This window comes from Vicugna pacos, unplaced genomic scaffold (genome assembly GCF_048564905.1).
Source record: "Vicugna pacos unplaced genomic scaffold, VicPac4 scaffold_19, whole genome shotgun sequence".
Lineage (NCBI taxonomy): Eukaryota > Metazoa > Chordata > Mammalia > Artiodactyla > Camelidae > Vicugna > Vicugna pacos.
In genome coordinates, this window is record NW_027328740.1 from 34,509,655 (window position 1) to 34,534,710 (window position 25,056).

The following is a 25,056-nucleotide window of genomic DNA, read 5'->3' on the forward strand; positions in this document are numbered from 1 at the left end:
TCGGAGACTCCGTTTCCTTCAGCTTTGGTGTGTATGGTCTGGTAAAGAGTACCTGAAAAAGGGTCCTTCCATTCAGGTTGGAGACAGTTCTTTAAATCATGCCTGTTGCAGTATGTATAACCCCTGGCTGCAGGTCATGGGGCATTGGAACTTTACCCAAGGATAGATTTCTGAGCTTCAGAAACAAACCTAGAGTATCTTTTTCATAATTCAATTAAACCGTACAGTAATGTGACATAACAGCAAGGAATGATCTGGGAAGTGTCTTAGTAAATATGGACCTCAATTAACAAAACTAGAATTTAATATCCACTAAAATATAATTTATTTTCTCTCTTAAGTTACCCTCAGTTTTCTCAAATATAGCCAAATCAAGATTAATTTTTTACAACTTAAGTCTGATTATTTGATCATATAGGCTTTTTTAAATTGGCTGTGTTGGAAGTTTTAATACGGAGTCTCAGGGTAGAATGTTAAGGTTTGCTAAGGCCAAGAAAGCCACGTCAAGGCTTTTCATGGGTTTCTGCCTTACAGATTTAGGTAAATTCTTTTCTCTTTAAAATCCTTAAAATATCTTTATACTCCTATATCTGTTAGGAGATGATCTCCCTAATTTGTTTGATAGAGCCACTGGGGACCTAAGTCTTTTTAGTCTATTGAGGGATCAGATAGAGAGAAAAGATAAGTGTTCCAAGTGTGATTACATAGGTATAATTTATCAAATTGCTGTGAACCATAACTAGCTTAAGGAGAAGAGATTCTTTACGTCTGGGAAACAGGTTAAAAGCCAGTAGTATTTTAAACAATATCAAAAATTATAACCATATTCAGCAGGTTAATCAGTCCCATGTAACTAATTCTTTTAATGAGAGTTTTCATTAGAACTTTAAAATTTCTTACCCAGTTTAGTTCAGTGCTGTAGTTTGAAATTTATTAGAAATCAGTAAATCTCCTTGAAGAGAAAGCATTTTGCAAAACCATCAGAAGAAAACAATTAACTGTCTATAAATGACAAAAATTTAAAAGCATGGTTAAACACCGTTACACTATAATCAATAAAGAAATCTGTTCACTATACCCATAATTATCACTGGTATCATTGCAGATATGCCAGAATTTTAGGGAGTCCATGTAATTTCTACAATACCTATATTAATAATATTTCTCATTCAATATAACCTTAGAAGTTTTATGATTCATTTGACAATTCCATGTTATTTAAAATGCCAAATGAAACTTTATAGTTAAAAATCTCTCTTTGGGATGTTTCAGGGGCCTTCTGTAGCATCCCAAACTTAACTGGAGATTAAAAGAATTTTAATTAATTAAATTAATTTTTATTTAATTAATTAGAATTTTATATTTGGGGAGCTTTGTGAAAGATTTCAGAACACTTGATCAGATAAACATATAGATCACTGTAAAGTAGTACTAATTCATTAACAAGAAAATATGTCAAATGTAAAGGCAGAACAGATCAGCTAAGTGGTATAAGAAGTTTTACAATCTGTTACTGAAGGTGGATTAATATTTTAAGAAAATTTTTTCCTCTTAACAGAGAGAAAACCAAATCTAATCTTGTTCCTGCTAACTTCTAAGATTCATTTACGTTGCCCAATTTGATTCTAAACTTAGCCAATTCTGACCACGTACAAAACTTTCCTCAGGGTTCCTTTTCCACAAGCCTTCCACAGCTTTCTATACTTATATTAGTGTGTCCCTTATTTTGTCTTCCATTCAGAGGTAACCAGCTTCAGGAGAAAGTCACTATTTTTCATTAACAAAGTATTATTCCATTCTTACATCTTCCTTTACGCATTTATATTACTTTCCTAGGATACTGAGATCATTCCCTTACTAATAGAGACTATTTCAGTGTGGCACCAACCATTTATTAATATTTCTATATACCTTTAGTTTCACTGTAAGAGGAAGTCAAATGTTAAGTAATTCGTATTTCAATGTTATTTTATCTGAAAATGGCATAGCTATTTAATAAAATCTTGTCATTTAACTTAATTTAGCACACCACAAGAATTTAAAGATACCAAACACTTAGAGATTATCTTAAACATACATTTTAAAAATATATTTTAAATATTTACCCAAAGCTCTCATCTCATTTGCATTTAATTTACTTAAAATTTTACCACAGCACATTACTTTTATTTTTTTTTTTTGACAAATCTGCAACAGATATAACAGGATCTTATTTGACTTTCATTAAACCTAGGTACAGTAAAGGTATTATACATAATATTGATGACTTTAAAGATGTCTATATTAATTAGAACATACTTAAACTAAACAATATCAAATATTATCTTAATATTGAATATTTTCCATTTCACATGACGCTGAAAGTCAATTTGTTCAGTTGTTATTTTAAAAATACTTAATGTTTAAGCTCTTATATTTTTACGTCAATTAAGCAGAGCTCTATGACTTTGAATTTTTTTTCTTTAGCAGTAGAAATATCTCACTTCTATAATGTGTACACAGGCTTATAATCAGAAAAAAGCTAGAGATCTCATAGCTTCACTTTAAAACTTACTTATAAGATAGGTATAATAATAGTTGGAGTAAGCTGAATTTGCTTGCTCAAATCACTAAGGCTTACTATTGATGAAACAGACAGTTAAAATTTCTTCACAAAGGCTGAAGGACCCTTCAGAGTTCTGAGTTCTAATATGCCAAAAATTTCTTGGCCTTAAGGTTTATTTCGTTGAGCTAATTAGACTCAGTCCTAGGTCACTGTTTGTTGTATTTATATTTCTGATGTGCAAGACAAAGACACTGTCTTCCAGGTCCCCAGAGAACTGCTCTCTCACCCATGCCGTATTTTATCTCCTTAAATGGCATTTTTGTATCAGTGAGAAGAGCTGTAAACAAAGAATTCCATGTTTTAAAACATTAAGGCTTACTTAAATATGTCTTCCAAAACTTGCATAAGGCATTTAGTAAGATCTCTTTTCCTTGTGTTATAAGTTAAACCCAGGGTAAACCTGTATTTTTTTATTAGCCACTCAAATTAGTTTTTAGTTTTACATTATATTGGACGGCTTATGTAACTATATTGGTTTATTTTAATTTGTTCAATTAATATTTTCAGAGGGACAGATATGTGCCTAGCCTTATAATACCAAGAAGGGGAAGTGTTTTTCCTCTTAAACATATGTATCCCACAACATAAGCAAAAGTTTTGTATAAAGACCATTTAAATATACCAATTTCACAAACTTTTATCTCAATTTTATTAAATCTTATACCTTTAATTTTTATATTTATTAAGTTTAATCAATAATTCTTATTTCTGGAAGGAGTGCCAGAAACCTTTTTTTGTGTGTGTGTGCATTGTATATAATTTTATAGAAGTCTCTAGGATGCCCAAGTTTCAGCCAAAGAGCTTAGGCACTTCTCAGTTTTTAATTTCATTAATTGGTCTGTTATCCCAATTATTGCTCAAGTATTTCAGTCTATATATACATATATTTCAAACTGTGGTAAGTAAAATGGGCTTGTTTGAACTTTAGTCTTGGGGGGGAGTAGGTGAACTCTTTGGCCCTTTTTTTTTTAACTTTACGTTGTGTAGTATCAAAACCCTGTATGTAAATCCAAAAATGTCCATTTTATGTATTTGATTCAAAATAACCATATAAAAATATTTATCCTTTTGGGATAAGCCACTTAATTTTTTTTTCGACATTTTTACAATCATTTTTCCAGTTATTCAACCTAATTAACATTAATAATTCTAAGTTTTTATTAGCATATCTAGAAACATTTTTTAGAAAGGAAAAACACAAACGTAGCTTTTCAAACCAGTTTTATTTTTTTAACTAAGTTCTTAGGTTAACCATTAGATATATTTTTCTACATTTAAACTTGATTTTAATAGAAACCATAAAACAACTGTTTATAATGAGATCTCTTTAAACTTTCACCAATTAAAAAGTTTTCCAAATTAAAAAATCCATCATATGGCCGTCAATTTATATACAAATATAATATATATATAGTGATTTTAAACCAATAAGATGAAGAGGCCCTTCCACATGAGAGTCGGGGTGTTGCCTAAATAAAATTCAAAGGTTTACTCTCCAAAAGCTAAAAGCCTTTGTGGTCCAGGCTGATGCAACAAAGTTTAAGATGGCAAAATATCTGAAAATTGGTACTATCAAAGAATTGCTTAGAATCCCAATTTATTTGCGTGGCCACCATATGTACACAATACTTGAAACTTTTGTATGGTGGAGTCCAAGGTTTCCTTTAAAAAATAAACTAAACATACATATACATACATACACACACTTAAAACACCCAGAGAAAGATAAAACATTTACATTTCAAGGACACAGGAAGAGAAATCCAAGTTATCCCTAAAGGGGATTTTGTTTTTATAAGTTCAGAATGCCAAAAAATGTTTTTATCAGGCCTGGTTAGTTATTTTCAGAGTGAGTTTTTTTTTTCTTATTCCCAATTAATGTTGTAAATTTTGTATGTACATAAACCTGGCTGGGGTAATAGTTGGAGACTGGCAATCTGTCATTTCTTTTTCTTTTCTTTTCTGTTCTTTATTTTTGTTTTGAAAGTTCTATTCCCCATTGTAAGGTCAGGTTCTCAGAATAAATTTGCTAGTAAGATTTCCCACAGGGACAACTCTGTGTCATGAAGTCTTTGTGTCTACCACTCCTGGAAGATTCTCTGTCACCCGAGAAAGCTGTTACCAGCCAGGAGGATGGTCCGAATTTTGGAGTTGAAAGTTTCCTCATAAGAGTTTTACTTTTATCCTGAAAAATTCAATGTAGGTAACCAAATTGAGGAAAATATTAGACCAGACTCTTACCTAACCACTCAGTCCTGAACCCAGTGTCTTTCAACTTGGACTCACTCAGGATGTCTCCACTGGGTGAGTATTTTCCTCATATGTTTCCACCAGCCCCACTTTGGACATATCCTCAAGGTGGATATTTCCTGTTATCTTTCAACCAGGCCCCACCCAATATGTCTCCACTGGGTGGGTAATTCACCTCAGGTTCATTCAACTGGAGGGCCACGTACCTGGATACACCGCCAGATAAACTTAGGATCATCAACCAATATGTGAGATCCGAGAACCAAGAGAGACTCACCCAAATTCATCTGGACTCCCCGAGGAGGTGGATGGGCACAAAGGGCCACTGCTGGTACCAAGGCTCCGGTTACTTGGAGAGTTCAGGTGGAGAGAAATCTGCTGTGGTGCTTCATGGTGTCCAAAACTGTTGACTGAAATACATGTGCAGCCTAAAAGTTAAGAGTTATGTTTCATTTGGCGGGAGGACTCGAGCCGGGATGACAGCCTGTCAGAACTCTCTGAGGGACTGCTCCCAAGAGGTTGAGGCAGAGCTAGGATATATAGGAGCTTTACAACAAAGACCAGGTTGTTGGAACAATAAAAGATTGCTTGTTATCTAAAGAAAGCCAGGTATCTCAAGTTCAAGAATTTAGTACTTTTGTATGTGTGAGAGGAAGCAAATATTTGGACTCACTGAATTCATTTTTTAGACAAGCACCTAGCTATCTCGGGCCAGTAGCCTGTCCTTTCTTATTCTGAGTCTGCTCAGACGACACCATTGTGAGTTGCTGTAGCAGCTGGGCTGCAGGCCTGTCCTAGCTGGGGGGTGGCGACAGCCTTTAATGACTTGGTTTCAGTATTCTTTGTTTACTGTCATGGTTGCAGTATTCTCATTCACATTGTAGTATTTTCGTTCACAGACTGATTATGGATAATCTGCAACCTTGGAAAGCAACCGAGATGGAATTACTGCAGGTACCTTCTGCTTTAATAAGCCGTGTGCAAACATAAACAGGGAGGAAGCATACACTTGGATTTGGAGGTGTAGGAAAGGGATCCTGCACATTGCAGGAGAACGCAATGCAGAATTCCTTAAGTCCACCTTTCTTTACTGTAGTGGTTTCTGAGAACAGTTTATGGTAATTAACCAACATTGACAAACTGCACAAATTGCATTTAAGAGCTGGCCGGCTGAAACTTGTGTATTGGAGAGGTGGAATTCAAAGGCAAGTGGTCAGGTGGATTGGAGAGAGATGGAGCCAAGGCCTGGGCCCAGATTCCGGTTTAAATTGCCATTTCTTCACCATAGGGCCTTGAAATAGAATTCAAAATCTCTTAACCTGTTGGTGAATCTGTGAAATGGGCATAACATTCGTTTCACCCTGGGATTGTTGTAAGATCTAAAGAGTATTATAGCACACATGAAGCACTTAACCCACTGGCACTTAGCAGTGTTCACTGTGTGGGGCCGCCCCGCTTAGCATGTGTCAGAGCCGTAAAGGCAGCATTTGTCTGTTGAGGATGCACTTGTAGCCCCTTGGCTAGGTTATGAATTTGGTGATTTCCTATAATCCTTGTAATTCTATGTGCCATGGACAGTTATTTTCATGGACAGATGAGGAATCTCATGGTAAAAAGACTGTATAATTTGCCCAAAATCAGACCATAATTTTGGGTGCAGAGGCCTCGGTTCAGCATGGCCCCCTGGGCCTTCTGCCCTCTCTGTTCAGCACCAGAGCCAGATATGGAGTCGGCTGTTTCCCTGCCCAGAATATCCGGCAGGCCGCAAGACACATCTGGCCCTGTGCTGCTTGAGCAAAAACTCCGAAGGAGAGACAGTTACAAAAGGGATAAACATAAAAACAGACGACAGCAAATTGTGATCAGCTCTGAGAAGGAAAGGAACACGTCTCGCCGTGCAGAGCTGGGAGCTTTCCCGTCGAGGCTGCTCTGGGGGTGTTCATCTCAGCTAAACAATTTCTGCTGCTGCACCAAGGCAGGAAGGCAGGGCGCGTGTGGCCAGGTAGACAGGGCCTCGTTGATCGTACTCATTCCCCATTAAGCGGCAGCTTTCACGGGCACTTACCTAGTAAACAGATGTTGGCCATAATCATCACGCACTTTGCTTGGTAGTTTTCTTGGCCCCAGCATTGAGATGAGGTCATTGAAGCTGGGGAGTTTGCTGCATGCCCGTGATTACCTTGCAAATACCCTGACTGTTCTTTCAATCTAGACTGGTGTGGCTGTCATGTCCCAGCCCTGTGAATGGCATCGTGTAGCTTCTCCCAAGTGGCCCAAATGACTGACATTGATATGCTTAATTCGTTGGAAATAGTATGTGACAATAATAGAAAAAGGTAGTAAGAAATTGTTTGGAAAACTGGAAAAAACCTTTTCTTCCCCAGCTGGGGGAGCGTAACCCGTATCACTCACCCTACTCACTGCCTGTCACCTCCTCCCCGCCGACTCCGTGTTCATAAGCCACACTGAGCCTTGGGAGAACATTTTGCCTCATGACACTTTTGACTAGGACCTGCAACTTCTTTGTCCCTAGTTAACTCTCTCTTCAAAGCCATTCAACTTTTTGCAGGCTCCTCCACTCAGATGTAAGAATAGCCTCTTTAAACTTCTTGATGCAGCTCCTTAATGAAGATCTTGTGATGGAAACCTAGCCAAAACTGGGATGTATGCATATAGTGACTGCAACCTCAGCACTTTGTTAGTTCAGAATCAGAGGGGTGAGTGACTCAGGAAATGCTTTTTTAAGGTAACAAGGGGAAAGTGAAAGGACGCAGGCTGTGTGAGAAAGAAACATCTCAATCACAGCCAGTAAGGCACCTGTGTTCAGGATGGGGTGTGGCGAGTGCAGAGTTCTCACAAAAAATAGTGGTGTGATGGGAGCGAGGACAGTTGGGTACTTTATTGGGGAGGAAAAAAAGTGGGCTGAACATTTCCTTGTTGAACAAGAGGATTGTGACATGATGTGCTTGTATTTTGGAGAGAAGGGTTTTGTGGGGACAAGCCTAGGAGTACGCTGTATGTCTGGGGAGTCAGCACAACAGAGAAACACAGAGAACCGGGCAGACCCCAAGACCCATGCTGGGGGAGAGACTGCCCACCAATTGGAGCCCTGGAGGCTGCTTCTGTCCCTTAGCTGTGGCCTCAGACCTCCCTTCACAGCCCAGTCCTGTTGATACAAGAATAAAAAACGTTGGGCATGAGAAGGGCTGTGTCCCAGGCTTTCATTGAGCCCCTGGGATGTGCCCCACCAGATTTTGTTCCTTAACTTCATGCAGTAAAGAATTCAAGAGCAAGCCAGTGTTGAGTAAAGGTAGATTTATTCAGAGAGATACATTGAAATGCAAGAGAAACGTCACGAGGTGTGGGGGTTTGATGCTCATATTAGAAGTAGGTACACACTCCACAGATTGAGGGCCTTCCCCAAAGAGGGAGAGAGAGTGGTGACCGCGAGGTGGCACTGTGTTGCTTGTTTTCTTGGGCTTGGTGGTTTCATATGCTAATAAGTAGAAGGACCAGCCTTAGGGTAAGGCGCTGGGATTCCCAGGGAGTTGGCCATTTCCCACCCTTTGACCTTTTGTGGCTAGCATTGGGACTGCCATGTTGCCTGGGGCATGTTATTGACCAAGTTACTAATACAATGGATGTTTACTGAAGCTCAAGATCTGCTAGAAGTTAAATCTCTTCATCCTGAGCCTCAAGGCCTATTGGGGGTTGAATCCTTTAACATTTTGATGTTAATTGCTGTGGCCTTCCTTGAATGGCTGTGCTCTTCCCCCTTCCATCCTGTCTCACTGTGATGACACAGAGACAGCAAAGGTCTGGCCCTACCTGTGCTCTTGCATTTAACTGCGGGAGGTGTGAGGTGGGCTTATGATGACCCTGAATGGTGAGAAAAATGTTTCAGATTTTCCTACGTGAGACATGGGGACCTGACAGCAACCTCCGCAGATTTATCTCACGGGCATTATCGCTTGTGTTGTTATAGAAACAACAGGCAAGCCAAGAAACAAGTATAACTCACAGGGTTGTAGTACTGAGATTTATTATGCTGACACGCTCAGAGGGGCTTCTTTTCCAAAGCTCTGAGCACCTCCAAGACGTGCACATGAGGTTTTATAGGGTTAATTACAAGTATGGGGCTATTAGCCAATAAGGCTCAAACAACAAAAAGCAAGGAATCAGTACACTGAAGCTTATCAATTTGGAACAGATCCCGTTACTGACAATTGTTGTCCTTGGATTTACGTGTTAGCTTATTAGCCCATTAAACTGACACTAAACTTCAGGTTTACCAAGTAGCTCAGCAAAACTTAGATCAGTAAACCGACATTATCACACTTAGATTTGTGACTTAGCTTGTTAGCCCAGCTGGGGATTTCCTTCACAGTGTCACTTATCTTTTTTATTTTTCTTTTTATCTGTTTTTAAGTATTTAACCCAAATTTAATATCAGGGTTTTTTGGGAAAGAAATTTCTCTTTTTCTTTTCTTTGGGGTTCTTTTGGTGGGAAGGTAATTAGATGTATTTATCTGTTAGTGGAGGCCCTGGGGCTTGAACCCAGGACCCTGTGCACGCTAAGCACATGCTCTAACACCCGCCCCTTCATCATTTTCTTTTTGCTTTAGCTGCCAAGAATCTTACAGCTGAATTTGTAGTCGGCCTTTAACACTTGCCCTGACTTCATGGAATCCATTTTTATGAGTTTATCTCCCCCTGGTTTCATTTAAGTATTGAATCTCCATTTTCTCTTCACTCTCCGTTTTGCCTTTTTGTTGTTATGGTTGTTAAGCTGTGTTTAAAAAAATTGTTTAAATTCTCTTTTAGCAAGAGGCTGAATGTAAATATGCAAACAAACAGCACAATTAAATGCTTTTATATATTCTAAGCTGTTTAGTATTTACTTAAAAACCGATGTGAATATTAAAGTGATAACATTTTAAAAATATTTTTTAATTTTTTATAGAGATATAGCTGATTTAAAATATGATATTAGTTTCAGGTGTACAATAGATGCTCCATTTATAGTTACTGTAAAACATTGTCTGTATTCCCTGTGTTGTAAGATACATCCCTCTAGCGTGTTTACATTACATGTTGCAGTTTGTATAAGAAAGTTGGGTAACGCAGAGTCTGGAACGTGGCTGTGTATGACTCAGGTTCACGCTCACCCTGCATGGCAGAGCTCAGGCCTTCACTCCTTTCTGCAGGGGAGCGAGTGGAGGCAGCTCTCATCAGCGCTGGCACCACCCTCTGAGTGGCAGTGACAGCAGTGACTGTGTGTGGACGTGCAAATTGTTTTTCCAAGAGCTTTATATGCGTTTCTGCATTTAATAATCAAAGCCCTCCTGTGAGGAAGCGTTTTAAGTTTTTAATGCATAATACATTTTATTTTGATATTGATAGATTTCAAACCTCTGGAAAATTTACAGGAGTAGTACAATAAACGCTTAGATACAGTTCACCTTAAAGGGCACTATTTGGCTTTCTGTGTCTGGCTTATTTTAGCATAAAATTTCAAGGTTCATCCATATTGTAGCCTGAATCAGTACTTTATTCTTTTTGTTTGATAATATCCTTTTCCATTTTTTTTGGTTTTAGTCTATTTAAAAATATTTTCATTGAAGTCTAGTCAGTTTATAATGTTGTGTCAGTTTCTTGTCTACAGCACAAGACTTCAGTTAAAAAGGAACATACCGGCATTCATTTTCATACTGTTTTTAAACATAAGTTACTATAAGATTTTAAATATATTCTCCTGTGCTATACAGTATAAACTTGCTGTTTATTCTTTACATACTCAGTAACTGCAAATCTTGAACTCCCAATTTATTCCTTCCCACACCCTCCCCCCTCTGGTAACCACAGTTTGGTTCCTGTGACTCTGTCTGTTTCTGTTCTGTAGAGAAATTTATCTTTTTGTTTCTTTCTTTTTTTTTTTTTTTGTGATTCCACATGTCAGCAATCTCATGTGGTATTTTCCTTTCTCTTTCTGGCTTACTTCACTTATAATGACATTCTCCAGGTCCATTGATGTTGCTGCAAATGGCATTATTTTATTATTATTTTATGGCTGAATAGTAGTCTATTGGACAAATATGCTACAACCTCTTTATCCAGCCATCTGTCAGTGGACATTTCGGTTGTTTCCATGTCTTGCTATTGTAAATAGTGCTGCTGTGAACATTGGGGTGTAGGTGTCTTTTTTAATTAGGGTTCCTTCTGGATATATGCCCAGGTGTGGGATTGCTGGGTCATCTGGGAGGTCAAGGTATTGTCTTTGATGAACCTCTATAATTTTTCCACAATGGCTCCACCAAACTGCATTCCCACCACAGTGTAGGAGGGTTCCCAATTCTCCGCAGCCTCTCCAGTATTTATTGTCTGTGAACTTCTCAATGATGGCTATTCTGACTGGTGAGAGGTGATATTTGATTGCAGTTTTGATTTGCATTTCTCTGATAATGATATTGAACATTTTTTCATGTGCCTACTGGTCATTTGTGCGTCTTCATTGGAGAAATGTTTCTTTAGGACTTCTGCCAATTTTTGAATTGAATTGTTTGTTTTTCTTTCTTATTAAGTGTAAAAGCTGTTTACATATTCTGGGAATTAAGCCCCTAGCAGTTTCATTTATTGCAAATATTTTCTCCCATTCCATAGGTTGGTTGTCTTTTTGTTTTGCTTACTGTTTCCATAGCTGTGCAAATGTTTGTAAGTTTAATTAGAGCCCTCTTGTATATTTTTGGTTGTTTTTCTATTGCTTGAGTAGACTGCTCTAGGAAAACATTGCTGAGATGTATGTCACATGTTTTGCCTATGGTCGCTTCTAAGAGGTTTATAGTGTCTTGTCTACATGTTTAATTCTTTAACACATTTTGAGTTCATTTTTGTGTATGCTGTGAGGGAGTAGTCTAACTTCATTGATTTACATGCAGCTGTGCAGTTTTCCCTGCACCATTTGCTGAAGAGGCTGTCTTTACTCCATTGTATGTTCTCACCTCCTTTGTCAAAGTTTCAATGACCAAAAGTTTGTGGGCCTATTCTTGGTAAATGTGTTTATCCGTTCATTGATGGATGGATATTGTTAGTAACTTTTGGCTACTCTGAATGATACTGCTATGAATATTGATGTGAAATTTTAATGAGAATATGTTTTCATTCTGTTGGCTGTACAGTTGGCCCTCCATATCTGTAGTTTCCACTACATGGATCCAGATGGCTGATTGTAAAGGGACTCGAACATCCTTGGATTATGGTATCCAGGGTGTGGGGTTCCTGAAACCAACCACCCAAGGGTATTGAGGGATGACTCTACATATAGGAGTGGAATTGCTGAGCCATATAACTCTAAGCTTTTGAGGAAATACCAGACTTCTCCAAAGAAGTTGCACAATTGTCCCTTTCCCCTGGCCGCATATGAGGTTTCTCTGCCTCCTGAATGACATTTGTTATTGTCCATGATTTGGTAATAACCATCCTAGTGGGTGTAAAATGAGATCTCATTTTGATTTTGATTTGTCTAGTGATGTTGAGCATCTTTTCATATGCTTATTGGCCATTTGTATATGTATCTAAATTCGTGGTAAATTTAAAAATTGGGTCTGTTTTATTGTATTGTTCAGTTGTAAGAATTCGTTATATATCCTGGATGCTACTCTCTTATTAGATAAATGTTTTGCAAAATTGTTCTTCTATTCTGCACATTGTCTTTCACTTTATTTTTTTTAAACATTAAAACAATTTCTTTACAGGGGAGGTAGTTAGATGTAATGATTTATTTTATTTTTCTTGCTAAGCACGCACTCTCTGACTTGAGATACCCATTTCCCCTGTCATTTGACTTTCTTGATGATGTCTTTTGTAAGAAAAGGGTTTTAATTTTGATGAAGTCCAGTTTATCTGCTTTTTTCTTCTATCACTTGTGCTCTTGGTATTGTATCCAGGAAACCAAAGCCTATCCTAGGACCACAAAGATTTATACTGTGTCTTCTTTTAGAAAGTTTATAGGTTTAATTTTTACATTTCTGTCTGTGATCTACTTTGTTTTAATTTTTATTTGTTATATAAAATATGGGTGTTCAGATTCCAGATTGATTCTTTTGCCTGCAGACACCCAGCTGTCCCTGCACAATTTGTTGAATAGAGTATTCTTTCAATGGGGTGTTTTTGGCCCCGTAGTGGAAAAGTGTCTGTAAATGTAAGTTTTTCCCCGTGGGTTTTTATTGTGTCTCATAGATTTATTTATCCAAACTTATGCCAGCATCATACTGACTTATTACTATAGCATTTTAGTACCTTTTAAAGTGAGTCCTCCAACTTTACTCTTCTTTTGCAAGGTTGTTTTGCCTATCCTGGGCCCCTTGCATGTCCATATTAATTTTGGGATCAGTTTTTCAATTTTTGCAAAGAAGTCAGCTGGAATTTTGATAGGGATTCCACTGTATATGTAGATCATTTTGAGGAGTCTTAATATTTTTAATAATACTGTCTATCATTCCATGGAAATGGGATGTCTTCCATATATGTAGATCTTTTAAAATTTATTTTGGTGATACTTCAAAAAGTTCAATGTACAAATCTTGTAAACTTTTGTTAAATGTATCCCTCATTTTATTTTTAATGCTGCTGTAATTGGACATGCTGAGTTTCTTATGGGTGGGGCTATATATCAATCTTCTTATTTCTAGAATTCCTTAACAGCAATTACCCTAGTTATATATTTGCTACTTAAATCTATCCACAACTATTCCCCGCCCCGTGTTATAAGAAACCAAGGCCCAAGTTAAGCTACCTGAACACCTATGTGGAAATGTGAAATGAGACCCTTGGGTGGGGCTTTGTGCAGATGATACTGGAGCTTATTCAGGATGGCTTCATCGTAATTTCTTTTAAACAACCCTTCCGGTGTATTTAGTCAGATACATTAAGAACATGCCCTTTTGATGTGCGGAGTAGCTAAGACTATGATTTTCAAATAATTTCTAGTGAGAGTGTTGTTCTTGAAACCTAATTTGCATCAATCTTTGAAGATTTATGTTTCAGGTGCTTTGACTAAAGAACCCCCACCTGTCTTTAATCAATAACGACAACTAAATGCTCAAGCAACATGTAAGAGCTTGAGCAAACTGCCCCCACCCCGTAGTGCTGGGTGGCTGCAGCTGCAACTGGAGTCAGCGCTTACCTATCCCAGTACGCTTGTGCTGATCTGCTCAAAGTGGTTCGTCCAACAGTTTGTCAGTAGTCTGTTGGACAAAGTCATTAAAAATTGATTGAAGGTTGCTGGAATGCAATATATTCTTATTAATATTAATTAAGCACATATTGAGTGCTTATTGTATGATGGAATTGTCCCTCAGCCTCACATGAATATTATTTCTCATAAAACCTCACATATTTCCTTGTTAATCTCACTTTACAGATAAGGAGACTGACAATTAGGTCTTCTCTCTTTCGGGGGAGCTCATTATCAATGATGGGAAGTTATAAGGAAAAAGATATTTATTCATCATGAGAAAACATTTTTCTGAGGGTCAGCAAAGAAGAAGATGAACACTGAAGAAGGTGATCATTGTTCGAGTGAGACAAGCCCTGGGTTGTGCGGAGTCTGCATCCCTGTCCTAGAGAAGGCACGTGTAGAGCTGCGTACTGGGTGAGGCGGCGTGGCCGCGCAGGGAACGCGGATGCTGGGCCGTTGGGCTGTGCTCAGGCCTGGTGGGGCTTTCTCCTAAGGGCAGCGGACCATCATTGACAGATTTTATGTCGGAGAGTGGGGTGCTCTCGTAGTTCACTTTTGTCTTGTAGAATGCTTGGAAACATTTAGAAGGCTTGGCAGGAGGTGATGTGATGAGTCAGAGTAGGGTGGCTGCGAGGTGTAGCAGTGTTCAATTTTCAAGTGGTTTTCAGGCCCAGGCTTGTGGCTCAGTAGCCGTGTCAGTTTGAATGACGCACTCAAGGAAGTGAACCAATTTATCTAATCAATTGAAGCAGCGATGTACCCAATTCCCAGGACTATTGTGGAGATCCAGTGAGATAACGTTTGCAGTGTGCAGCATGGTCCCAGCACAGAGTCAGTGCTGAGTGAGTGCCAGTGAGTATCTGGTAGGTCAGGTGTGGGTGGTGGGACTCGGTGTCTGAGGATATCTGGGCCCTGAAGGAGGGGTCCATTCACATCTGTGAGTGATGGGTCTGAGTTGGGAGAGGCACGGAGAACTTAGCCCCCGACCAGAGGCCCTGGGCAGGACGGCTATTGGAGGAGCACCGTGAAGTCAGCTCTTTGCAGGTGGAGTTGGAGGTGCCCTTGTGACATCTAAGTGCAGTGTCACGAGCTGAAAGTGGAGGTCTGCGCCCAGGCTGTGCATTTTCGAATAATGTCAACTCCTGAGGACACCGAAGTATTGATCACTGAACGGAAGTCATACTTTACAGGACAAATGAATAGTAGTATCACCTCTGTCATCAAAGCTCACGTCTATTTATTCATCACTCAGTTTGCTAATTGGGTACTTACAGAGCTCACTTCACCGTCCTCCCGTGGGCTCAGGCTCCACAGAAAAGAGCTGGTGTGTCTTCCTCTTTTCCAGAAGAAGACACATTTAGCTTGTAGACTTCTGTACCTCGCCAGACTTAGGATATTAGTTTGTTGGTTTAATTGTATTTTCTGTTGGCCATGTCCTGACAGGAGAGAAATTTTACCTCATGGTCATTTTTCAATTAGCTGTTACTGAGAATTGCTGATCTGATACATAGTGTATGTATTATATTAACTTTGTAGAGTAGTTATCATTTTTCTGTCTTTGCCCTTTAATTTTGATTGCCCCTTCAGTGTTCTATCCTTTTTGGGGCCTTATTTTTTTTTAATTAAAAAATGTCTGTTAACAGTTAAGAAAACAAAAACAAAGAAAAAATGCACATGGGAGCTAAATTTAGAAAATGTCTAGTGTGTTTTCTTTCTCGGCAATGGAGGGTTCTAGAAACCCGTGAAAACTTTCATTACACAAGTTCCTTAAAATGCTGATTAAGAAATAAAACCTTCCTTCCTCATCTTTCAAGCTGCACAACTAATTGTCAAGAAAGTGAGGGAAAATTCTCAGAAGCCAAGACAAATGAGAAAGCAGGGTTTCTGGGAGATATGCGAGCCTTAGAATCCCTGGGGTGCTGGTTTGATCCTGAACTGATTTTCAGTTGCCTTGACAGGAGGGCAGGATGTGAGCCCCAGGCCTCTGACACTAGGAGTTGGATGGGGGATCATATTATGGGCCAAGCCCATCCTGAGGATCTTGGTTTACTAAAGGGTGAAATAGGAAAAAAAAATTCCTCAAGGCAAGAAATTAAGGAAAGTCAATTTTGTTGGAAGAGGGGAAAAATAACAAATCCAAAGTAAGGATATAATTTAAAGTTGTTCTGGCATTAGAGTGACCACAAACACCTGGCAGAAAAGCACAGATACTCCTTGATTGATAAGTTGTGTTTTGAATGAATCAGTGAACAGCCATTCTGAAAAAGGCCTCCAGAGTCTTGTGGATCAAGATACTGGACAGCAAACACCTCCCTTCCAAGGTCTCATTCAAATAACCAGAAAGGTTTTAAAGGAAAGAAGCCATAATCATAGATCTATTTATTAACAGTTCTATATGCTACGAATTCAGAGGTGACTATGTAGTTGTCTCCTCTATTATGGACCTTACTTTCTCTTTGGGGAGACAAAATGACATAGTTGGTAATCTTGGTGGAGGGAGGTGTTAGTCTGTTGCACTTAGCCATGAGAGGAGATTAAGAAAACAGTGAAGGGTGGGTGAAATTTTTAGCTGAGGACAGTCTTGTTCACTTGGCTTTTAATTGCAGGCTCAATGAACTGTCACTGGAGGGAATAGATCTTACGGAGGATGGACATAGCTCAGGCCTCATTGGAATGGACAAATGAACCTGGAGAAAGACAGTCAAATCTGTGCAGACATTAAAGTTCACTTGAACGTGCTGCATCCCTGAGCCAAAGATAGGACAAATATGCAGCAATTCTTGAGGACAGAAGAGTGGTTTTTAAGGTTCTCCAAGAATGAATCCCATGGAACCGAGATGGCCAGTTGTCAAACTGAGACTTTGTTCTTTGGACGGTGTACCCAGCAAGGGTATTGGCCTTTTATATGTTTCCATTTGTCTTTAATACATGTCTGTTGATGAGGACATGGGCACAAATGTTTGACACCTTGTCGAGGCGATTTTGGATACCTGCCTAGAAGCACGGGCACAGTTGCGGCTGCTTCATACATCTTGCAACCCATCCCTTTCCCCGGCTCCGTGATCACGGCAGAGTGGTTCCTTGTTGACCTGTCCGTTTCCTCTGTGACATCATAACCCATGAAAAGACCGGAGCATATTAACTTGGCTTTGTTAAAGTCAAAGAAACAGATCAAATGTGGAGTCAGATTTGTTCTTTCCTATTTCAGTAGTACCATGGAGATGGCAGTTTGGGCAGCTTTTTGTAGTGTCCTTGAGGCTTTCTCTCTCAGCTTCTTTGCGCCTCAATTGAAAACCCTTCATTGCTGTCTGGCCTGCTGGTAATGCACACTGCCTGTTTTGCCCTGAAGATGTGTTCTGTTTATAAACTCATCTCTACTCCTTGGAAAACAACACAAGAAAAACTCAGTTGGTTTTCCACCAGTCATGGGCAGGGGTGAGGTATACCATGTTATTATTTCATAAAATAATAGTAATAATAGTAATAGTAATAGTACTAGAAATAATAATAGTATAATAATAATAATAATAATAATAATAATATATTATTATTATAATAAAAGAAGTCTTAAAACAGGACTGAGCACATTGGAGAGAGTCAATAAATGTTTCTGGCTTAAATCAAAAGTGATGACTTAGTGATTCCATGGCTGCTGTATTTGCTAAGCTAGTTACTCCTTTGCTCCATTACACATTATTTTAACTGAAAAAGAAATGCAAGCAAAAGTTTAAAAAAAAAAACTCAAACAGAGCACAAAAATACACAAGTGAAAGAAGTTTTCCCTCATCCTCTGTTCTTTCAGCCCTGTCTGGAGATGCCACTGTTTACTATCTTTTGGGTGTTTTTCCAGATATGCTTTGCACATTCCCACCTATGTATGTAAATTCCTTTAAAATTTTAGTTATTTTTAACTTAAAGAGATTTAAATCCTCAAGTGGCTTCTGCCCGGGTAATAGAACAGAACAAATCTGACTCCATATTAGATCTGTTCCTTTGAATTTAACCCTATGCTCTGTCTCCTAGGCTTCATCTTGCTTGTAAAAAATTGTTGCCTAGAGCCTGAAATACACAGGAGAGCTTATTCTGAAGCTCTGACCTTTAAGGATATTTAACACTTTTTCATTCATTAAAAGATAGCAAATTGCAGAATAGAAAATAACGTTTGTTTTGTTGGAGATTTACAGGGATCTGACCCACGCAGATAGCTGTAAGAACAAAGGATTCTAACAAGAAGGAATTCCTACACTAAGAAGTTTGCAACAACCAAGCGCGTAGGAAAGGAGCCTGAATTGTGACTTGGGGAGATGGTTTTCCAGAACATTAGTTTGCCAACTAGGTCTACAGAAACTTGCTATTCCAAGCCCCAACATCTGGTTTCCAAACTTATTGGCCTGTCCTGAACTGAGGAGAATGAATTTGGACTTGGTAACACTCCTATCTACCTAGAAAGCAGGGCACTGGAGCTGAGTGTTATGGAAACAGGCCAGCCAAGAAACAAGCACCAATCGGAGTGCTGAAGTACTCAGAATTATTATGCCGGCGGGCTCAGAGGGGCTTCTGCTCCGAATTTCTGAGCACCTCCAAGACGTGCACATGAGGTTTTAAAGACTTCAATACAAGTAAGGGGATATTAGCCAATAAGACTCAAAGAACAAAATGCAAGGAATCAGTACACTGGAGCTTATCAATTTGTAATAGTTCACATTACTGACACTTGTTGAGCTTGGAATTACGAGTTAGGTTGTTAGCCCAATAAACTGACACTAAACTTCAGATTTACGAGATAGCCCAGCAGAACTTAGATGAGTAAACCGACACTTATCACACTTAGATTTGTGACTTAGCTTGTTAGCCCAGCTGGACTTTTCCTTCACATGAGGACAGATCTCCCACCCCCAGGAAACCACTGTGAGCCCTTGATGTTTCCACTAGGTTGGGGTATGGTTTACCCAGGAGGGATGGGGACTATGCACCAACACTCAGGCAGTCTGCTCTGTCTGGGGCTCTGATCTTGTACCACACCACTCCCCGCCAGCCCAACACCTGGGACAGTGGAGCTAAGGCAGTGATCCTTCCTGCCTGTTTCCCAGCGTGTAAAAGGGGAATATGTACTCTTCCCAAGGAAGTTCTGAGCGACAACACCTGCGGGTGCTTGGTTCTCAGAGCAACAGAAAACCCAGCTCCGCATGGGGGCAACGGGTGTGATCCCCGTAGTGTTTCTGCAGAAGCATCTGATGGAGGGCTGGATCAGGGAGGTAAAACATGAGCTGCGAGACTTGAACGGTTACAGAAGGGTACAGAGGTAGGTCTGCCATCTCAGGGTGCCCTAGAGGTAAAGCTTTTTCTCTCCAACTCTGCTACGACACTCCCCTATCCAGACCCATCCCTTCTCTGCTCTTCCTGTCCATCTGTATCCCTCCACTTTTCCCCTCTTCTCCACCCGCTCCCATCTTCTCCCTCCCTCGCTGTCCCACCTTCTCTCGCAGAATCCAGAGAGGATCCATGTCCCTCCTGCGCATGCGCTGTCGGTGCCTGGTGGTCCCCTGGTTCGAAGCTCCATGTCCGAGCCGGGGATTGGCACCAAATGCTTCTCAACTCTGTCGCCCGTTAGGCCTTTGGTTCCTGCCTGGGGCCGGGGCTTCTGGCTGTGGAAGTGCAAGGTGGGGGGCTCCAGGGAAAGGGTTCAGGCGGCTTCGGGAGGGTGATCCGCCTTTCACAGCCCCCAAGGGCGCCAGTCAGCCCGTGTTCAGCTGAATTTCTCTGGCCAGACCCTTCTGACAGCACCACCTGCCCCGGCCCCCGGCCACAGCTGTCCAGGTCCAGGTGTGCGCCTGCCACCTCTCACGCAGCCGGGATCCCCTCAGTCCACGGCTGGCGTCCCCTTCCCCTCTCCCGCCCGCGAGTCCTCTCCTCCCGGGCTTCCTCTCCTCGGCCGCCTGCCCGTCCCCACCAATGGGCGGGCTGTTTCCCGGGCGGGCGTGGTCTGCGGACCTGGACGGGAGCGGGCGGCTTATGCTGGTGCTGGGGCTGGCCTCCGAGCGGGGCTGCAGCCCGCACCCCCCCTTTCCCTCCCCCCTAGGGCTGCCCTCCTTTCCCTTTCACCCTCCCTCAGGACCAGCTCAGTGGCGTGTGTGCTGCTCCCCGGACTGAGAGCCTCTGGCTGTAGCGCCCAGCTTCACCTGGTGGAGTCGGGAAAAGGGAGCATCAGTGCTGAGCAAGCTTCTGTCTCCTCCCTCAGTGTTTCTGCCGCAGGTAAGTATCTTGAACACTTTCAGGTGTTATGATGGCGGTGCTTGTTGATGTCACGTGTTTTTATAGTGAGAGGGATTAACAGTGGTGAAAGCAGGGCTTGGTTCTGTTAAAAATGAGCTGAAGGCATGAAGCTGTGATATCCTCCTTCCTTCCCTCTCCAAGGGTGAAACGTGTGACAGTCAATTTTAAAAAGATAGTTACAGTCCCTAGCTAGCCCAGCCCAGCTAGTGTGTGTTAACAGGAACAGCATCACCAGAGGCCTTGGAGACCCAGGGATATTGCAGTCCTAAAGAACTCCTGGCACAGTTTGGTTTGTATTGGTTTTTTGTTTTTCTTAAATTGTGGGACAGACTAGTGGTATAAAAAGAAAAATATTTGTCAAGAAATATTTTTTCATATAACAGCGTTATTGTGATATAGTTCACACACCATGAAGTACATCCATTTAAATGGTAAAATTCAGCAGCTTTTAGCATATTCACAGTTGTGCAACCATTATTATTCCAGAACGTTTTTATCACTTCAGAAAGAGCAGTGGAAATGAATGACCTATCCACCCCTCCCCAGTGGTGGTTCTAAAGAAATTTCTTGGCTAATCTTGACCATAAATTCACTTGTTACATTCCAAGAAAAATCTGGTAGGAATTCTAATCAGAATTGCAATGAATCTGTCTATCAAAACAGGAAGAATTAACGTCTTTATGGCACAAACTTCTTCTACCCATGAATATATTTCGGACCCTATATTTTCCTTTGTCCAGAGCCTGGCCCATGGGAAGTCCTCACTACTTGTTGGGCTTGTGAATGATGAGATTCTATACATCGTTAGTTGCAGCTGTAGCCTTTCACAGAAGAGAAAAGAAACCTCAGTGAAGCAAGTGACTCTCTGATGGTCAGAAAGAGTGACAGCCATTGCTGGAGTGATCCAGTGGACTTGGTGTTTACAACCAGAATTCTCCACCACCTACAGCTAAGGGGATTAGAGTGTTCTTTTATTTTTTGTTAATGGCGTTGCTTTTATTTTTACTTATATTTTAAATTATTTTTTATTTAAGTGTAGTCAATTTACAATGTTAGTTTCAGGTGTACAGCAGAGATTCAGTTATAAACATATGCATATGTATATAAATATGTTTTAGATTGTTTTTAGTATAACTCATTACAAGAAATTGAATATAGTTCCCTGTGTTATATAGCAGGTCCTTGTCATTTATTTTATATTTACTAATTTGTATCTGTTAATCCCTCCTTTCCTGCCTGCTAAATACAGTTTGCTTTCTATGTCCATGAGTCCATTTATAGGAGCACAATTTTTCCTAGTAATATATGCTCTTTGGCTGCTTTCAGTTTCAGTAATTCCATCTTATCTGTGGGCGCTTTTCTTCTGGTTGCCTTTATGTGGTTTGCACACGTGGTAATAGAGATCTTTATTTGGGAGAACTCCAGGTCTCGTGTAGTCCCTGGTACAGAATGCCCACTGAATTGATGATTGAACTGGGAAAAAAGCACAGTAAATGCTGGAATTTCCACTATGGTTGAGAATTCCAGGTTTCAATAACCTGTTTAGACAACCTTACTATTGGCTGCACCCATACTGGGTAATTTGGTGGAAATTCATGGTATGGTGGTGTAGAGACGGGACCTTATATTCTTCTTCTCTTTCTATTTTCTAACACTCATTTTCCTGGGCCTTCCAGATCCTCCCCCAGAAGTGCCCAGGGCTGGCTTAGTGCTGCGCTGAGGCAATATTTGTTAATAACGCCCTTTCCTCTTCTCCTCTGAGCCTCCGTTTCTTTCTGTGCACAATGAGCGCTTAGACTAGATAAATACTTTTCAGTTTCTTTTAAAGCCATGTTTCCTTTGAGAAACAGAAAATGCAAATATCTCCTCTCAACCCAACCCTTTAGATTTTGGTATGTCCTCCAAGGAGTGACATAGCTCTTTGTGAAAAATTGATGTGATTTTGATTGCAGGTGACACAGAAAAGACTCTTCAGAGATTTATTGCAGGGAGAGGGCAGGAAAGAGGCAGTATGTGACACTTTCTAGTGTGAGCAACGGAGCAGGGACTTGGATTTAAATACGGTGTCTGACGTGGCCTCTCTCTAATCTTGTAGAATGTGATAAACTTCTCTACCTCAGTTTCTTGATGTGTCAAGTTGGGGTGATAATATTTTAAGGCTTCTGTGAAACATTATACAAATAAGACATTTGTGTCTCGGTAGAAACAAGATCTGCTAGGGATTCAGGGATTTGTTTAAAAAAAATTCTTGTCCATAGCACTCTGTCTGTGTGTATTTAGAAGTTCCTGGAGGGTGAGGGTGAGTCTAAAGTCCATTGTGGGACAGGTGGCCCATATTTCTCCGTGTCCCAGTTTACCCCCTACTCCCCAGTCCTCTTCCTCAGTCCAGGATGAAGTTCCCTAGTAGATTTACACAGAGGTCTTGTGGAAATGGCTTTTCATTTTATTGTTTCACCAAGAAGGGCTGCCATCATGATCTCTGTGGTCAGGTTTTGAAGGGCTGCCATCATGATATCTGGTAAGAATTCTATGCAATTTGGAGTTCCAATTTAATGAAAAGAAAAAAATTACAAATAGAAAATTAGAACAAGGGTGGTGACAGGGGCTCTTTTAAGTGGACACCATTAGCTTTGTTAGCTTCAGGTGCTGTGGCCTGTTGCCACGAGGACCCATCCTCTTGCTCTGAAGTTGGAGGGACTAGTGGGCTCAGTGGGAATGTTAACTGAGTGTATCTCATGGGCTGGGCATTGTCCTATTTGTACTGTGTGTTCCTTATTTGAGACAGTGAGCTCACCTTTCCTCGATAACCTCTTTAAAATATTAGACTTTTAATTTTGAGATGTAATGTAGATTCCCATGTGGTAGTAAGAGATTATATGGAGAGGGCCTATGGGCCCTTTGCCCAGTTTTCTTAATGGTTCCATCTTGCAGTGTTGGGGTACAATTCATTACTGACTCACTAACAATTTGAGGTTTGTGTTATTGCCCTTATTTCTATTCACGATTAAACTGGGGCTTCGTGAAGCACGCAGGCCTGTCCAGGTCACCCACATTGTTAATGCAGAGTCGGGTGAACGTGGGCTTGGGATTTCCAGGCAGTACCATTATGATGGTTTGTGGCAGGGAGCAGCATTCACTTTGCTTGTTTATTCATTCATTCAACAAACATTTATTGAGTAAACTCTGTGGGTCAGATGCTTTCATAGAGTTATCTGATTCTTCAGCAGTACTGAGAATCAGGTAATGTTTATATTTTTTAATCTGAGAAAATTAGCTCTGAGAGGTTATAACCCCCCCAAAGGAAGTATAACTCATAAAGGAGGGATAGAACATGTGTACAGTCACCTCCTTTTATGCAGGTGGTACCCTATGCATTTTACATTTTCAAACATCCGTAATCCAGATATATTCTTGTAAGGCAAGGCTTTTTTTTTAATTGAAGTATAGTCAAGTTTACAATGTTGTGTCAATTGCAAGGTGTTTTTTGACTTTTGAATTAAAAAATACTTTTTCAGGAGGGAAATTAGGTGTATTTATTTGTTTGATTTTTTAAAATGAGGTACTGGGGTTTGAACCCAGGACCTCGTACATGCTAAGCATGTGCTCCACCAATGAACAGTACCCTCTACCCCAAGGCAAGTTTTCTTATCCATTATTATGAAGCTTAGGAGTTCAAATAAATTGAATAGGAATCCAGATCTTTTGATCCTACTGTGGTCCTTCTCTTTATATTCTGCTGAAGGGGGTTGGGGAAGCATTTCCTTTGTTCATTTCTTTATTCAGCATTTTTGAGCAGTGACTTTGCATCAGGGCCTTGCTAGGTGCTTGGAAATAGAAAATAAGAAATGACCTTTCTCTGCAGAGGCAGGAAGCCTAGACCAAAAGCTGGGTAATGTGATCCGAGCTACAGTAGCCATATGCAGACTCTGAGGACAAACTGTACCCTTGGATTTGCTTTGGCTTCCCTTGTCTTCTGGCTGGTACACACCAGGTCACCGCAACCCAGATGGGCCCGTAGCACACAGCAGAGAATGTACCTCGATCTCCTCTCCCCTCTCGGCAGGGCCTGCAACATGAGCATCCCTGACTACGTGCAGTGTGCTGAGGACCACCAGACTCGTCCTGTTGTGGCCCAATCCATAGAGATCATCTCAGAGGAGAATTTCTTTTGCATCTATCAGCTACTCACCTCGGTTAGCCATATCAGCCCTTGTGGCTCCCAGTGGACACTCTGTATCCACTACAGGCACCGCTATGTGCCCGAGAATCGGTGGAGCGTCTTCCAGAAACACCCCAAGGTCGTGGGCCTTGTCACCATTACCGAATGTCTCTCTGCCAAGGCCTTCGAGAAGCTCCACATGCAGAGGAGCTGTATGGCGCATCGCTTAATGACTCTCAGCTTTTTGTCTTTGTGCAGCATGGGGAGGTAGCCGAGCAGACGCGCACCGACGTTGCCTTCAATCTAAGAGTACTGCAGGGTGGTGGAGAAGAGGATCGAGGACTTCACTGAGTCACTCTTCATCTTGCTCAAGTCCAAGTGGCTGGATGGTGGCCCCAAGAATTCTGGGGACAAGATCCCCCTCCCCTGCATGCCGTTTGAGAAGGAGGACTTCATGGGACTGGACACAGACAGCAGGTAAGTTTACCTGGAAGCCAGTCCACCTTGGCTGTGTGCTGGATTGCTTCCCTACAT

The 25,056-nt window shown here is 40.6% G+C and overlaps 1 protein-coding gene across 1 annotated transcript in view; it reads left to right on the plus strand.

Moving 5' to 3' along the window:
• Window positions 1–16,768, plus strand: part of LOC140692915 (uncharacterized) — a 61,211-nt gene extending 44,443 nt beyond the window's left edge. Inside the window, exon 9 of the mRNA XM_072957125.1 lies at window positions 16,697–16,768. The gene's annotated coding sequence lies outside the window, so the exon portion shown is untranslated. The remainder of the gene's footprint in view (window positions 1–16,696) is intronic.
• Window positions 16,769–25,056: the final 8,288 nt, after the last annotated feature.